Genomic DNA, 17,655 nt, shown 5'->3' on the forward strand with positions numbered 1-17,655 from the left:
GCATGAGCTGGCTCTGCCCTGGGAGCCCAGTCTGAGCGGGGTATCGTCCAAGTCCCCCAATGTGTGGGGTAGTTATGGGAGGGGGTGGGGTGAGGGAGACAGGGGAGAATGAAGAAAACTGAGCCCTAGGTTCACCGTGTTCATTTAAAAGGAGGAGCCGGGTCCTCAGGGGGAGGTTCCAGGACTCTGCCCTTGGCATCGGGGGTTGGGGGACAGGGGGCCTCCTCCCCTCCCCTCAGCCCCCTTTCCCAGGGGCTGTGCTTCCATGCTCCTAGCCTCCCACCTTCAGCTCAGGACATGCTATAACTTAGGCTAAACTGTGAAAATTCGGTGGGATTGCCTGGGCCAATCTCTCCAGGAGAGCGGCCCTGTCCCCAGTCCTGTCCATGGATTTCAGCAGAGAGCTGGGCCCTTCTCCGGCTGTGTCTGGCTACCCAGGGCAGGGCCTGGGGCCAGCGGCCTTCCAGCTTCGGTCCCTGCATCTCTTCTCAATGCACTTTAATAATGTAACATATTACTAATAAACAAGCTATTTATTTACCTGTGCTTGCTCCTTTCCTGCAAAGCCGTCTTTGGGTGGGGGGCGAGGACGGGGGCTCCCATTTATTACTCAGCGCCTCCTGCCTGTGTGAGCATCACACACATTCTCACATGTCCTGGTTAGAGCCCCAGCTAATGAGAGGCAGGGATGGGGATCTGAACCCACAGCTGCTGAGTGATGTGCTGCCTGCCCAAGCCTTGACCCTGGAGCCCTGATACCTCCGCACTCCTTTTCGCTATTCCCAGCCTCCCAGGCCAGGCTAGAAACAGCCTCAGGCTTCCTGCCTTCAAGGGGGCCGTTTTAGGAGGGAAAGCTGATCAAATAAGGCCCCGTGGGATACGATGTGACAGAAGCGTGTGTGCAGGAGGCTGGTGGTGCCTGAGTGGGGACAAGGGAATGGGTATTACCGAGGCCTGGCAGCCAGGCAGGGTTGGGATCTGAGTGAAGGCTGTGTGTGGAGGGGACAGGGCTGGAGAGTCAAGGAGGGACCCACCGGCAAGGTTTGTGATGAGGGATGTGGTGGGATTTGTGTCTTTCAAACTCAGAGTTTCCTCCAAGATAAAGCAAATGGGTTTTAGAACCTGGACGTTTGTGCCAGAAGGGGCCCCTGCAGCTAGGGTGGGAGGTGGGGAGGGGAGTAAGGAGGCTGTACAGGGGGGATGGAGGTCAGGGCTAGGGCAGTGGCTCTGGGATGGGGGGTAGGGACAGTGGAGGGGAGCCCAGATGTGCCCCAGAGGTCTCCCCTCTGTCTTCTTTCCCCTCCCTTTTGTTCCCTTCTCTTTGTCCCCTGCCCCTGGTTGCAGGGCCCAGACCTTTGAGGTTTGCTGGGAGTTTTTCTGGAGCAGTAACTGCTAGAAGGGATCGCGTGGCAGACTTATGACAGTTCCTCTCTGAGTCTGAGTCCAGCCTCTGGTCAGTTCTGGCAGACCCTATAGGACTGAAATTGCCCCCACCCACCCTTGCCTTCCCTGAGGTTCATTTCCCTTGTGTGTAAAAGGAAGAAGGGCTGGGCAGGGCTTCTGTGGAGCCATCTCTTGCACATCTTGTGTTGACCCAGTCTGTTCATTTTCCAGCTCATGGCTAAGAAGCAGCAGTAGCTCGAGGCTTCTCCTCAGCAAGTGAGCAGGTGCCCAGCTGGTAGCAAGGCCAAGGGTGGGAGGAGTGGGTCCCAGCCTCAAGTGAGTGAAGCAGCTAGTGGAGAAAGTGTGGGCTTAAGCCCTGGCCCCTCTGGATTGCTGGGTGACTTCCAGTGAGGTCCCTGCCCTCTCTGGACCTTGGCAGCCTCCCTCGTTCCTGCAGGGATGCTGTTGTGCTCTGATGGGCCCATGGGAGGGGACTTGAGTGACGGAATAAACTTCTTTGTTTCTACAAAGGCACCAGGAGAGGCTGAGCTGGGTGGGAAGTCGTGTGCATTGTGGCTTGAAATAAGCTGTATAAATCCCATGTAAATGAGTGGGCTGGGAGGAGGCCGGCTGGGCACAAGGCTCCTGCCCTGTTTGCCCTGGTGGACAAGCAGCATAGCAGGCAGGCAGTGGATGGGCAGGACCGTTAGGCTGGGCCCTGGTGGTGGGAGGATCTGCTGTATGGATATCTATGTGATATCCACCATATACACGGTGCCAACTTCAACCTCTTGAGGGCCAGGCTGGGGACAGGAGCCGGGCTCATCTGTCTGCCCTTGGTCTTGTGCATCCTGTCTGGGGAGGAGGAGAGGCAAGCCCGTGAAGGACCAAAGCTCAGCTCTCCTGTGGAAGCCAACAGGGCACAGGAGACACCTTCATGTCTCCCTCCTACTTCATAAGTTAAACGGCCACCAAGGTTTATCCCCTGTCCACTCTTCCTGTCATCCTCTCTCCTCCGGGGAAGGCTGCTGCCTTCTCGTCTCTCTGCTGCATAAAACCCTCTAGCAGCTCCCTCTACCTGCAGACCAGTCGGTCCTGCTGTCCCCACCTCTCTTCTATCCTCTGCTCTACAACCTTGCTTCTGTGATCCCCTCCCCTGGAATGCCAGGAGAAGGATGATCCCAGGAAGAGGTTTCAGAATGACCTGAAATTCTCCAGAGAATTCCTGGAGCCCACCCCCGCCCTTGTTACCTCTGAGCTGTGGGGAAGAGGGAGTCTTTAGGAGGTGCACCTGGAAGAAGGCCCTGGGGAACCCAGGAGAGGGCACAGCCCCCACCTTTGAGACCCCTGTATCCTGGTAGGAGAGGGAGATGTGGGGCTGGACAGTGAGCACACGTGCGATGATCTAGGTGAGAAGCGGGAGCTCTGAGGGGATACCTAACCTATTTGGGGGTTCTTAGGGAAGGCTTTGAGTGGGGTCTTAGAGGATGTGTAGAAGTCCCCCAGGAGGAAAGTGACTGAGTGGAAGAGGGAACAGAATTTGCAAAGGCCTGGGGGCGTGAGAGGGCCAAGTAAGCTCCACGGAGATGGACTCCTTGTCAATTTTGTTCACAGCTGTATCTCTAGCACCCGGTACAGTGCCTGGCACATAGTAGGTGCTCAATACATTCTTGTTGAATGAAAGAATAAGATGAAAGAAGGGAGAGTATGTGGAGATGGTGGAACAACTGTCAGTGCCTCATCCTGGGAGCAAAGGCCCTAGATCTTTATCCTGCAGATACTAGGGAGCCATTGAAGGGTTTTGAGCAGGGTTGAGGTACGTAATGATGATAACGGTAAGGATGATGGGGACATGAGATCCAGTTTTCCTCATACCCCATCCCTGCCTGCCTCACTCCCCTCCCTCATCTCCAGGTGTTTCCAGCTCCTTCCACGGCCCAATTTTAGCCTCATTTTCTGGAAAAGAAAGTGGAACGATCCCAGCTAGGGTGCCGGACAGGAGGTCTGTGGGCGTGGGCTGGTGGGGTAGGGCTGAAAGGGCTAAATCAGGCTCAGGAAATGCTTTTTTATATGGTTTTACTTAGCTCCAGGAGGAAGAGACCTTGGGAAACAAAAGCAAAAACAAAACCCACATTCTCAGAGTCAACAGTGGTCATGAGCCAGCCCCCGCCAGGGAAGAGCACAGCACCACACCCAGGAGGCACTTGCCCTGTTAGCGGCTGGTGCCTTTCTGTATGATGGTGCTTATCCTGGAACTCCTGGACTCAGACAAGGTCAGGGTCCCAGACTGGTAGTTTCTTCAGGAGGAGCAAAATGAATGGGTTCTGAAGGGTGTAGGTAGAGGTGAACAACACATGCTTGGGGTTGGGCCTAGATCATGGTGGGCAAACACATGGCCTGCACTTTGATCTGGTCCGTGTCCCTAGCAGACATCACTAATCAATTGTGGCATCCCCTTTCTCCTGATCTCAGATGAGCGATTGCCTCTAGAACTGCCTCCTCTAAGGGCTGCTGAGCACTTGAAATGTGGCTCATGTGAATTGAGATGTGCTGTCAGTATAAAAGACACTAGATTTCGAAATGTGATATGAAAAAAAAAAAGAATTTATCTCAAATGGATATACTGATTACACACTGAAATGATAATATTTTGGACATATAGGGCTAAATAAAATGTATTATTAAAAGTTAATTTCACTGATTTCTTTAACTTTAATGTGGCCACTAGAAAATTTAAAATTATATGTGTGGCTCATATCATATTTCTATTGGACAGCACTGCTGTAGAATATCTGCTCTGTGAGGTCTGGGAATTTTGTCTTTTGTGTTCACAGCTAAATCTCCAGCGTCTGGACTAGTGACTAGCACATAGTAGATGCTCAATAAATTATTTGTGGAATGAATGAATGAAGCTTTATCAACTTTGCTCTTCAGAGATACATCACTAATTGATCAGATATAACATATTTGCTACCCCGAACCTATGCAGTAGCTCTACCATTATGCTAACATCCCCCAATTTGTGCTTTCTGACTTTAGAGCTTGTGTCACCCTCTCAGGACTTTCCTGATAACCACGAGGGACATCTGAAGGTGGACTTGGGTGAATGCGCTTCTCTGCTGAGGGTCCTCTGAAAGGGGACTTTCAGTTCCACATGATCAGGAAGTAGGGCAGTGTGCGAATTGTCTGGAAATCATGGTTTGCAATTGTGGTTTGCATATCTAGGGTGCGGGGGGTGCTTCCAGTCCACTTCCTGGCCCCAGCCCCTGGACCCTAGGGACAAAAGAGGAGGCTCTGGAGACCTCCAGCTCTGGGGGCTGGGGGTGGGGAAACCTGGGCCACCTTAGTCTTTCCCCAGCAAACAAGGGCTTGTAGCCTGGAGCATCCTTGTCTCTCAAATCAAGCAGGAGCCTAAAAATAGTCTGCAGTTCCAGCCTCCCCCACAGCCGCCCGCGCCAGCCGGCTCCTCTGCAATCCAGACTGTCTGTACAGTCTGCCCGAGCCACCGAACCCCATCTTCTCAGTCTCAGTCCCACCCTGGCCCTTGAGGACCCTGTGCTCAACACTCCTTGCTGTTGGATCTGCTGAGGGCCTGCCTCAGGGGAGTCTGTTCTCCTAAACAGACTGGGTCCTGACTCCCCTGGACCTCCAAACCCCATGCTCTGTCCATTCTCCATTTTTGAGGGTATGCTGGCCAGACAAAGAAGTGGAACCAGCATGTGCAAAGTCAAGGGGTGTGAACTAGCAGTATGTGGTGGGAAGGGCGAGCCATTTGGAAGGGCTGGTTGAACAGAATGGGGCAGTAGGGCCAGGCACAGGCTGGAGAGTAGCAGGGCAGGTCCGCTGGCTCTCATGCATGGGTCCCCAGAGAAGGATGGTGTCTGTGTCCTGCCACAGAGGAGGGCTGACCCCTCACATCTGGCAGCTGCAGCAGGGCTCTTGTCATTTTCCCCAAACCTTGTGTAGAGCCCAGGAGGAACTCTCCAGTGTCAGGGCCTGTCTCCCCAGCTTGCATCTTCCACACCTATTATTCGTGGGAAACCCTGGTACCTTCTAACTCTGAGCTTTTGGGGTTTCCTCCTGCTCAGTGCTGCAGGTGGGCAGGCAGGGCTCCCCACTGAGGCCCAGTGAGGGAAAAGCAACTAGTGCCTCAGTGGTAGAGCTGGGACCAAACCCTCTATCTCCTGGTGCCCAGCCTGGGACCCATCCCCTCACCCTGAGGTTGGGCAGTCACTTCTGGGGACACACCCTCGTCTGAGTCTGAGATATGGGTTTGGGGGCCCACCCTGGGGACTTTGCTGGTGGCAAGAGTGAGTGTGAAGGTGACATTGCTGGCTCGTGACTGTTTCCATGCTCTGAGCTGAGCAGGGTCCCAGCTGCAGGAAGTGGGGGTAGGGGAAGTCACAGTCAACTTCCTCTTCAGGGGGGCAACTTTGGGGGAGGCCAAGGGGAAAATGCTGAGCTCATAGGGTGGTTTTTCCCATAGCCAGTGCTGGGAATACTACTGTCAAAGCCCCCGACGTCTCCTGGTAGCTCTCAAAGACAGAGCGCTAGTGTGGGCATTATTGTCCCCGTTAGACTGACAGGAAAATGAGGCCAGGGAGAGGGAGATTCTTGCCTGGAGCTACCTGGCCCATCAGAGGCTGGCCTTGAACTCTGGACTCCGGCCTTTTTCCATCCCTGGACACAGTACCCTCCCCCAAGGAAGCAGGGGTGAGTGGAATCCAGATGCTTCTCAGCCACAGTGGAGGTGCAGGGAAGGGCTTCAGATTCTTGGGGTTTTCTCACCTCCGCCTCTCCCCTCATTTCCCAGCAGGTATGAGACCTCCTCAGTGTGCATGTTGGCCACCGTGAGGTGTCAGATAGTCTTAGGACATTTGCTCCTGGCTCTGGGGTCTGTCAGAGGTGTCCCCCTCCCCCAACCACCAGAAGAGCTCAGAAGAGCTCAGAGCTGCCTGGAGCTCTGCACCCTGGATGACATACTAGGGATCCCAGACCCATTTCTCAGCTTGACTGGCCCTGTGAATGAAGAGGTGTGGGGTCTGTTGATATTCTAGCCCTGATACATCCGTTCCTGAGCTCCACCTGTTGCCTGGAGACCCACTCCAATCATGGGTATAAACACAGGCAGAGTGTCAATGAAATAAGAGGGGAGCCTCTGTACCGGCAGCCAGTGACAGGGAAGATGGGATTGCGGGTTCTCTACCTCTATGCCTTTCTGTTATTCTCTCTGTTCTAGTCCCATTCTCTTTTCCTGTTGGTCTCTGTCTCTATTCTCTCTCTCTCTCTCTTTTTTTGGCAGCTGGCTTGTTCGGGGATCTGGGATCTGAACCCTTCACCTTGGTGCTGCAAGGCAGCGTTCTAACCAACTGAGGCCATCTGTCCAGCCCGTCTCTATTCTCCCAGTCTTGCTGTGCTCCTGTTCTCTCTCTGACTTGTTCTCTTATGTCTACCCATACACACAATAACAGGCACAGGAGACCACACACATGACCCTCTCACTTGTGCACATGAGGAGATGTGCACATCTGTGCACTTGTGCATCCACACACAGAATCCTCCCTCCTCGGGTCCTGTACATGCACTCAGAGAAGGAGGCAGTGGTGAAGCTCTCTTTTCGTGTGTTCACAGGCTCAGGGAAAACCCTCATCTAATTTCCAGGCCATCCCTGCCTCCCTGTCACTGGCAACTGGGCGCTTGGATCCCTAGTCTGGGACTCCCACTGAAATCCAGGACTCCAGTGGGGATCTCTGGGCCATGATGCCCTGCCAGCCAAGAGAACGAGTGGGGGGAGGACGCTCCCTGGAGGTGAGCAGAGGAGGATGAACAGAAAGTGAGATATGGGGCCGAGCCCGTGGCGCACTCGGGAGAGTGCGGCGCTGGGAGTGCGGCGACGCTCCCTCCACGGGTTCGGATCCTATATAGGAATGGCCGGTGCACTCACTGGCTGAGTGCCGGTCATGAAAAAGACAAAAAAAAAAAAAAAAAAAAAGAAAGTGAGATATGGAGGTAAAGATGCACTGGCCCGAGGGCACATGGCTCCTGCCCCATTTGATGTCTCTTCACTGTGGTTCTGCTGAGATGCTCCACAGCCCACCTGAGAGCTGGGGACGGGATGACTGGAGCACAGGAAGCCCCAGCATGAGGCAGTTGCAGGGAGGAAGGCTGGCTAAAAGTGCCCCCCCCCCACGGGGACCCGGGGGCTGGGCGTCCCTGGGGTGAATGGCCGTGGTGACTGAGGCCTCTGTTCCCATCCTTTCAGGACAATGGGCCGGATGAGGCTCCGCCAGGTACTTTTGTTTCCTGGGCGGGTTGGAGCTTTCCTGGAATGCCCAACTTTCCTGGTCTCCAGGGTTGAAGTGATCCCACAGGAAGGCAGGGGCAGGCAGGAAGCCCTTGGAGTCACCAAGGACCTGCCCTGCCCTGGCGTCTGGGCTCAGGCGGTCCCCAGAGCCTGCATCATCTGCTGCCCTCAGCACGTGGGCCTGCTCCCTGTTCAGAGCATCTACGCAGTGCAGGCTCTGCCAGGAGGAGGCTTGTGAGGGGCAGGCAGAGCCAGGGCTAGGTGCCAGGGAGGGACCCCTCTTACTGCTGGGGCAGCAGCTAAAGCCCCCAGAGCATGTTCTAGAGTCTGGGGCTGACCCAACAGGAGACCAGAGGTCTTTCTGAAATGTTTCGCTTTTCTCAGCTTCCTTGCCAGAGAGGGACATTGACCAGCCATCTGGCTCGGCTTCCACAGGCAAGCATATGAAGGCAATATTAATAGTAATAGTAGTGGACATATACCATGTATCATGCACCTGTCTGGGGCCATTCTAAAAGTTTTACATGAATTATCTTAATTTCCTCACCAGCCCTATGAAGGCGATAGTATTATTGCATCCATTTTGTAATTAAAGGCACCGAGGCACAGAAAGGGTAAGTAGTTTACCAAAATTTCACAGCAAAAAACATGCATCTAATCTTTGTTCTTAAGAAACAGGGATTTTAGACTCTTATCCAATCTCATTCACTCATTTTGTGGTTATTTATGAAGCCCCTCTTCTTTGCCGGGCTCGAGGTTAACACAGGAAAATACACAGCAGAGGTGAGCAGGTGTGGGGCAAAGCCAGCCTCCATGGACCAGCATTCCTCACACAGAGTCCATTAGGACCAGAGGCTTGTACATCCGAGGAAAATGATAGAATCTCCAGTTCCAAGACATTCCAAGTCTCAGAGACACTAGCGGCAGGTTGGGTGGGGGCCCGGCCCCTCTGCTCTGGCTGGGGGGTGGGGTGGAGATCAGCCTTCCCCTCTCACTGGCTCCCACCAGAACCATCTTAGGGTGCAGCTGCTGTGGGGGCTGGAGGGAACCCACATCCTGCCCCATTACGGTGAAGTGAGCATCTGGGGGTGAGGACCACCATGGGGGCCTGAGCTGAGTCACGCTGAACCAGGATGACTCAGTGGAAACCTCTGCCCACTGCTGTCTCCAAGTGGAATACTGCGGTCAGACCAGAGTAAGAACTTCCCAATTGCTGGTCCCCACATGGCTGGAATGCACACCAAAAAAGGGCCTTTGGAAGGGTATACCAGTCCTCAGGCTCTGTCACACTGCATCCTGTGCTCAGAAAGGCCCAGTGAGGCAGAGCAGACTGCTGATGGGGAAACTGAAGGAGGGGACAGGACCCGTACCAGAACTGGGACTGCAGCCAGCCCTGAAGCTGGGGACACAGGGAGAGGACTCCATACCACTGCAGGGCACACCGGATCTCCCTGGGGCTCTTCCCTTCCTGCTTACTCCCCACAGGTCGAATCTGGGGGAAAGGGTGGGGTGAAGAGGTTGGAGCTTCCCTGGGAAAGAATGGCTCGTGAGGAATGATGTTTTCAAAGAGACACAAATAGATAAGCAAACCAGCCAGACAGACAGGTTTGGCCTTCCGAGCTTGTCCCTGGAGAGGTTGTTTGCCTTTATTTTTTTATTGAGAAAAAATTTACAACATAAAATTTGCCATTTTAATGTGTACAGTCCAGTGATTTTTAGTATCTTCACTATGCTCTGTGGCTCCTACCACTCCAGAACATTCCATTGCCCCCAAAGAAACCCCATACCTGTTAGCAGCCACTTCCTCTTCCCTTGTCCTCCCACTAATTTACTTTCTGTCTCTACGGATTTGTCTCTTCTGAACATTTCATATAAATAGAATCACACAATACGGAACCTTCTGTGTCTGACTTCTTTCACTTAGCATCATGTTTTCAAGGATCATCCATGCTGAAGCATATGTCAGGAAGCCACATCTTTTCATTGCTGAATACTATTCCATTGTATGGGCAGCCACATTTTGTTTATCCGTTCATCATTTGATGGAAATTTGAGTTGTTCCTACCTTTTGCCGTTCTAATAATAGCCAGAATAATGCTCTATGAATATTGTGTACAAGTTTTTGTGTTATCGTGTTTTTAATTCTTTAGAGCCTTTATCTATCTGGGAGTGAGACTGCAGAATCATATGGGAGCTCTACATGTCTTGGGGAACAGCCACACTGCTTTCCATGGAGGGAACCCTGTTTCACATTTTTGCCATTGATGTGGGGGTTTCTGATCTCTCTGCATCCTCATCCACACTTGTTATTTTCTGGGCCTTTATTCTTCCAACACGTTTTGTTGAGCACCTACTTGCTACCAGGCCTGTGCTTAGGGTAGGGGATGCAGGGACCCTGGCTGTTCTTGCAGAGCCACGGGGACATAGACATAAAACAGTGGTGGCTGGTGCTGAGTGGAGTGAAGGGAGAGACTGAGCGACAGGAGGCCCCACCTGCGTGGGACAAGCAGGGCAGGCTTCCAAGGGAGGAAGCCATGTTTACGCTGTGGGAAGGTCTTGGTTGTTACTGCCTGTTCCTGCCTCTGCCCCTTTCCCCAGCACCCCCGTCCCTGGGATGGCTGGTGGTCAAGGTGCTGAATGCCCCAGTGTTATGGTCTGAAAAGTCCCAACCTGGCCTGAAATCCACCCATTAGAGCCTGTTCTTTAGTGTTGAAGCCTCATCTCCAGATCATATGCCAGCAGCCCAAGCCAGTGGAGGAAGCCGAGGCAGGAATGACTTGCCAAAGGCCACCCCCAAAGGCGGTGGCTGAGGCAAGACCAGAGCCCTGATCTCCAGATGCCCAACCTGGGGTCCTTTCAGCTCTGAAGGGGGTGAGGCTGGAGGTAGGGAAGGGGACGTGGCAGGAAGCTGACAGGCCCCGGGGGAGGTTGCCAAGCTTCAGCGACTTTCCCAGGCTGGGGGGAGGCTCTGGTCAGGGTGTGCTGTGTTACGGTGAGAGACAGAGGCCCTTGGGGTCTGCCCAGACTGGTTTCTCCTCTGCTCAGTTTCAGTTCTGCCTCACTTGTCCCCTGAGACCCCAGATTGGGGGTGGGTTGGGGTGGTAGTGGGGTGACTCTTAGCCAAGCCCATCCTGACCCTGGGGGCAGGGGTGTGGGGGGTGAGCCCAACTCCAGTCACCTCCCTCAGCCCCACTTCTTATCCCTACTACTGGGTCCCACAGTCTGAGGGCAGTGGCTGGAGGCCTGGCTGTGTCCGTCCTCCATGGGTAGGGGCGAGTGATCTTGATGGCCTCGCCTGCATTAGGACTTCAGAGCTCAGAGCCTCCCGTGGGAAGTGACTGGCCCTGAAAGCATGGCTCGGGGAATGTTTGCCCAGTGAGCTCATGCTTTACAGGGCTAAGTTGAAATGTGTTCACTCTGTTACTCACAGGGCCCAGGGCCAGTTGCTGGCCTTATCAGGTGTTGTGGGTATTTGGAGACAGGGTGCGATGTCTTCCTAGGGTGGGTGGGTGGGGGGTGGTGTTGCTGATAGGGGAGACCAGCCTGACCTGGGTGCCAGACCGTGCCTGAGCCTGGAGGATCACTTTCTACACATTGTGGTTATGTGGGCTTGGGGAGAATGCCCCAGATTTGCCAAAGAAGACCCCAATTTGAGGGACCACCTTGGGCTTGTCAGGGGCCTTGTGGCCCTGCAGGGGAGGTGTCTAGGGGTGCTTCCATGTCTTTGGTTTGCTGGGGTTCTGATGGATCCTTCAGGAGCTCTGGGCACTGGCAGAGAGACCTAGGCTGCTGGGGAGGGGACCCAACCCATTCTCCTCTGGCCCCTCCCTCCCTTGCCTAGCAGTGGCTCTGGGGGCAGAGGTGGGAGTCTGTAGCCCAGCCTCCGCCCTGTTGCCCCTGATGTCTCCTCATTTCCTCATCTTGGGACTCAGCCCACTCAGGCTGACGTTCCCTTTTGATCTTGTTCTCCAGTAGCATCCAGGTGGCTGCTGTGCAGAAATGCGAATGGTGGGGGAAATCCAGAAGATGATGTCCTTGACACGCCTCCACCACCCTGGCCTCAGGAAGGCTCACTTCCCCCCTGGTGGAGCTCCCGCAGGGCTTTGGGGCAATTTCTGGGTCTTTAGCAAAAGGCTCTGAGGGCCTGGCTTTTCCTAGGGGCTGCCCTGGTGCTGTGGCACCATGGGGTGGGGGATTTTGGCAATGCCAGGGGCTCAGCATGGCTGAAATTTCCCCAGATGGCTCAGTCACCCTAAGTATAGGCCTCTATGCTGCCTGCAGCCAGGTCTGTGCCACCCCAGGACAGATGTCAGGATGTGGACTGCACATTTGGGATGAGCAGTCTGGGGTGCTCAGAGCTCTGACAGTGAATTCAGACCGGGGAGGGGGGTGCTGGGGGAACCCAGGTGGGGCATTTAAAACCAATGAGGTACTATGTTAGGACGTAAGTACTACCAGATTGGTGGTCAAAGTGGTTCTTGAATTCTGTCCTTGTGGAAAAGTGGGAGTTAGCTGGGCAAAGAAGGAGCCGGGGAAAGCTGCACAGAGGCTTGGAGGTGGGGTGTGCAATGGCCTATTTGGGGAACTGCGGGAGTTTCCATGTGGCTAACTGCAGTGTGTACGGGGGGGCGCAGGAGGGCAGAGGGTGGGTGGGCGGCTCAAGAAGGACCCTGAGGGCTCAGCCAAGAAGCAGGACCTTTCCTGAAGCTAGCAGAGGGCAGAGGGCAGGGCCCCTCCCGAGCCCCATCCTGCATGAAGCTGGCATGGGCCTCCGAGGCACCCAACTTGGTAGGTGCCATCTCCCCATGCAGCTGGCAGCTGGCTCAGCTCTACCTCTGTGTGGTTCAGTAGGGCCATGGCATGGCCTGGGCTGGCTGAGATGGCTCCCTTGGGCTGCCCTCCACCCTATGTCTCCGAGTTCTGCTCTTCCCCCTTCCAGGGTCCTGACCACCATGCTGGGCTGAAAACTGGCCCTGTGGCTGCTCACTGCTGCCCTCCATCCTGCTCTGTCTCTGAGGGGGCCCAGGCAGGGAGTACTGGTGTGTGCTGATGGGGATGCCAGAGGCAGCAGCCAGGAGAGAGATCCGGGTGGGGAGAACCTGGGCAACCCCCACCTCCCCAACCTGCACGAAGGCTCAGAGTGTTCTTGAAGGGTCTGGGGGCTGGACTCCCCTCTCCAGCTCACTCCCAGGTGGAGCCCTGTGCCCCCACATACAGGCTCGAAAGTTGACCGACGCTGACTGAGGCATGAAGTAGAGCTGGCCTCGGTTCCCCCCACAGGCTGGGGCCCAACTTCTGAAGGAGGCAGGGTGGTATGGGTGGGGGGAGGGAGTCTGCATTCGGAGTCACTTGGCCTGGGTTGGGTCGGATCCCCGCTCTATTGGGGAGTGTGCTAGGCGGAGGCAGTGGAAAGCAGCGTGCTAGTTATCTTCTGACCCAGCCATCCTACTTCTGGGAGTTTGTCCCCCAGAGATAACTGCACAGATACGACATGTGTATGTGATTACTCACAGCACATGCTTGTAACAGTGGAAGATTGGAAACACCCTCTAAATCCATCAACGTGGGACGGGCTTAAACTACGGTTTGCCCCCACGATGGATACTACCTGGCTGTAAAAAAAGAATGTGGAAGCTTTCTGGTTATGAATGTGCACAAAAGCTCTGGGATTTTTTTAAAGTAAAATAGCAAGTACAAGTCAGCGAAGGGGAGAGAAAGTGGCTCATGCCCAGGCTGGGGCAGGGAGCAGCGTGACATGCTTAGGACACCATGGCAGTTCAGTATGACTGGAAGGAAGGGACGATGCCTGATGCCTGGCAAGTGAGGGGGAGACCGGCTTGGGAGGGCCCCTGGGCTCAGAGAAGAAACTGAAAACTACCAGGAACCAAAGGACAGTTTTCAGCAGATTCGGATCTGCTTTGTCTGGTAACAAGATTGGGCAAGTGTAAAGCAGTAACATGCGTTTATAATGTGCTTTATGTGCACGGTCTCGTTTAAACCTCTCAACACTACACCCCACGAGAGAGGTGCTATTATCATCATTCCCATTTTTCAAATGTGGGAATAGAGCACAGAGAGGTTAAGGAACCAGCCCAAAGTCACATAACTGGAAAATAGCAGAGCCAGAGAAGGAACCCAGCCAGCCTGGCTCCTGAGCCCACGCCTGAATCACTTTGCTATCCTGCTTTTCAGAGTGGTGGCTAGACTGGAAGGGGATGGCTGGAAGAGAGGGACAGGCAGGAAGCTGTTATAAGACTAAGACCTAGACAAGGACCCAGAAGAGAAGCAATGAGGGCCTGGGGAAAGCAGTGATTTTGGGGATGGGGATTCAAGTGGAGATTTGGAAGTTTTTAAGGAAGTGGGAGCAGCAAGACCAGGTGGTGAGTGGGGTGCGGATGCTATAGAAGTGGGAGGAGACCCGGATCCACTCATTCATTCACACAGCAAACTTATTGAGGACCTATTGGGTGCCAGGCACTGTTTCAGGAGCTGGGCTTACATCAGTCATCAAAACAGGCATATATCCCTGCCTTCAAGGAGCTTTCATTCTATTTGATAGAGACAGACAAATAATTCACATAAATATGTAAATTATATGGACTGTTAGAACTGTGGAAAAACTAAAATAAAGGCAAGGATGATTGACAGCCCTGGTCAAGGAGCCTTCTGAAGTTTTAAGTGGGTGGTCAGGGTAAGCCTTGTCAAGAATGTGACATTTGAACAATGATGTAAAAAATGTGAGGGAGCAAGCCATGCAGATATTTGGGGGAGGGCATACCAGACAGAGGGAAGAGCCAGGGCTCAGGCCCTGAGAGGGGCATGTCGGCATGCTGGAGGAACAGCAGTGTCGGGGGCATTGCCTCTGTCCAGCAGCCTGTCTCTCTTCTACTTCTGGGAACAGGGAGGGCTACCCTTCCTCCCTGAGGTTAGGCACAGCTGTGTGGTTTGCTCTGGCAGGTGAGATAAGAGTAGAGGAGGGGGTCGTCACTTCTGGCTGAAGCATCTATGAGCCAGCGAGTGATTCCTTCACCCTGCTGGGTGGCAGGTGATGTTCCAGATGTCCCTGACATGGTCCCCAAGTGAGGAGGCTGTGGAGTAGAGCTCTCTGTCCTCATGTGCATGAGGCATGAGAGAGGAATAAGCCTCTCTGCTTTAAGCCTCTGGGATTGGGGTGGACACGGCAGCATGAGTGAGCCCATGCTAACTGATATAACAGGGAGGACTTTGAGGTGGATGGGAGAGGGCAGAGGGGGGACAGAAAGAGGTGCAGTCAGGGAGGCAAGGCTGCCAAGTCACTGGCTTTTACCCTGAGAGAAATGGGGTTGGGGGAGCAGCTGGAGACATTTACACAGGAGAGAGGCATGATTTGGTGACATGTCTTACACTCTGGCTGTTGTGCTGAGGAGGGCTGGGGGCAGGAGAGGCCAAGGTAGGGACAGGGAGACCAATTAAGAAGCTATGCAGTCATCCAGATGAGAAGCCATGGTGGCTTGGCCCAGCGGGTGGCAGAGGTCAGATTCTAGGTATCCTCTGAAATGAGGACCCCAGGATTTGCCAATGGACTGGAGAGGGAACTGGGTCAGGGAAGACTCCAGGGTTTTAGGTCTGAGCAACAGGAAGGGAAGAAGAGAGATGCCAGCCTGGAGCAGGGGAGAGTGCAGGATGGGGAGAGCAGGAGCTGGAATGTCTGGGATCAGACACCTGAGTGGAGAGTTGGGCTGCTGGGGTGTGGTCTGGTCAGGAGATGGCCAGGTGGATGTCTGAGACTGGGTGAGATCAGGAGGGAGAAAGTGAAAGCCAATGCCCCTTTCAGCATCTGAGCCAAGGATGAGGGAGAGAGAAGGGAGGGCAGGTTTGGGGGAGATGACTAGCTGTGAGTGCCCGAGGGACATCCTGGAGGTGGTGTCCAGCAGCCCTGTGGATTATCTGGTCTGGAGCTCAGGAGAGGAGCCAGAGAGTTGGGGCCTTGAGGATACAGAAGGCAGGGCAGGCTGGGGGTGGGAGAGGTCTGTCTCCCTGGGAGGAGCGGTTAAGAGGAAAAGGCCCAGGACAGAGCCCCAAGTGGGGCTCCTTCGAGAGTGGCATCTGGAGGAGGAAGGAGAACCGAGAAGGGCCCAATGGATGGAGTGGTCAGGAGGTGGGAGGAAAGCTGGGTAGGTGTCTCAGGAGCCAGGAGGCTGGATGGGTGCTTGTTTCAAGAAGAGAGTGGTCTGTGGTTTGGAACAACGCTGAGAAGTCAGTCGTGGGCAGAGGAGTTCCATGGAAATAATAGCAGAGCGGTTGTCAGGGCTTTGGTGGAGTGTTGGGGAGAGTCAGATGTCAGGGTTGAGGGGAAGGGGTGCGGGCAATGGAGGCATGGTTTTAAGAGATGGTTTCGAGAGCTAAGACAGAGGCTGGAGGTGTGTGGTGAGGGGCCACTGAGAGAGGGAGCTTGTAGGGTGGGAAAGACTCAGCTGCTGGTTTGGTGCCAAGAGGCAGCAGGTGGAGATGGAGGTGGAGTTTGAGACACTGCAGGACAAGGCAGAATGTCGGCAGGTTCCCCGGAGCCTCGCTGGGACACTGCTGAGGTGACCCCCTGCTCCACTTGGTCTCCTGCGTCCTGAGGAGGGAGGGAGAGGCTAAGGTGGTTATGGGAGGGGGAACGTAGTCAGAGGACAGAAGGGGCCCAGGCGGGGCAGAGGGGAGTGTCAGCATCTTTTACAGATAACTGATGGTGGCTTGACTGTGGAGAGAAGACCACAGAAAACAGGGGAAGGCTTCCAGGTGGGGCAGCTCTGCAGGCAGAGGTGGAAGTGGGAGCGTGGGAAGCATGGGGGCTAGGGGAGGGCCTCAGCAAAGACATGGAGGCAGGGAAGCCTGTGGGAATTTGGGAAGCAGGATGGAGGGACAGTGGAGTGGAGGCGAATAGGCTGGGCCTGACCCTGGGGACCAGCCTGCAGGCAGGGGCCTTGGGTGCTGCTGGAGTCTTGGCTGGGCACCACCTGACCAGAGATGTCCACTGCCTGTGTCTACCTCCTGCCTGGGAGGGTCTCCAGGTGCTCACACCCTCCTCAGGGGAGGCTCACACACCTCCTGGAGGTGAGGTGAGGGTGGTTGAAAGTTCAGGCGAGAGGGCCTGGCTTTGATAGCTCACATCTGGTCATCCTTCCGTTTCTGAGTACACCTGGATCTCACCTACTGAATCATCAGAGCCAGACACCTGCCTGAGGGCAGATCTAAGGTTTCCTAAGAATACACCCACTTCCTTTTTTCTGAAAACCGGAACTACCTTTGTTAATTTCAGAGAAAAGGAACTAGCCTTTTTTGGCATTCCCCCGGCCCCTCACCGGAGCAGGTCATTATTCACCTGGAGAGAGCCTTGGAGTGGCCTCATGGAGACGGCACTGTTATTCTCCCCATGTGACAGATGGGGAGCTGAGTCTGTGGGAGGTACAGTGACCAGAGAACCCCCATGGCTGCACTGTGTAGCGAGTCTACTGAGGTCACAGACATGGCGTGCAGCGTGAGAGGACTGGTTGTGGCATTGTCTGCCCCCTGCACATGGCTTCCCAGACGCTGGTGGGTTGGGTGAATTCCTGATCTCCCTACCTATCTCTGCTGCTGGTTTCCTGGATGCCTGAGGTTCCTGTTGCTCCTACTGACATATGAGAGAGTTCCTCCATCTACATTCACAGGCACTCCACGCAAGGCCCCACGCCAATGCTGGGCGCTTCCTCATTCTTGCTTTGAAGGTCATGGGCTCCTTCCTCCTGCAGGCCCAGGAAGGGACATGAACCCCAAGCCCCCAGCTGGACCATCAGATCCCTGAACGCAGGGCCAAGCCCTAAAGCTTTACTCCCTGAGTCCTTTCAGAGCTGCCTCCATCCTGGTACTCAGTCCTCTGTCCAGGGCTGCCAGTGGGGTTGTCCCAGAAGGTTCGGGACCTGGGGAAAGGAATTAGCTCTTACTGAGCGCCTCTGATGAGCAGG

The sequence above is a fragment of the Cynocephalus volans genome, chromosome 3, assembly GCF_027409185.1.
Source record: "Cynocephalus volans isolate mCynVol1 chromosome 3, mCynVol1.pri, whole genome shotgun sequence".
NCBI lineage: Eukaryota > Metazoa > Chordata > Mammalia > Dermoptera > Cynocephalidae > Cynocephalus > Cynocephalus volans.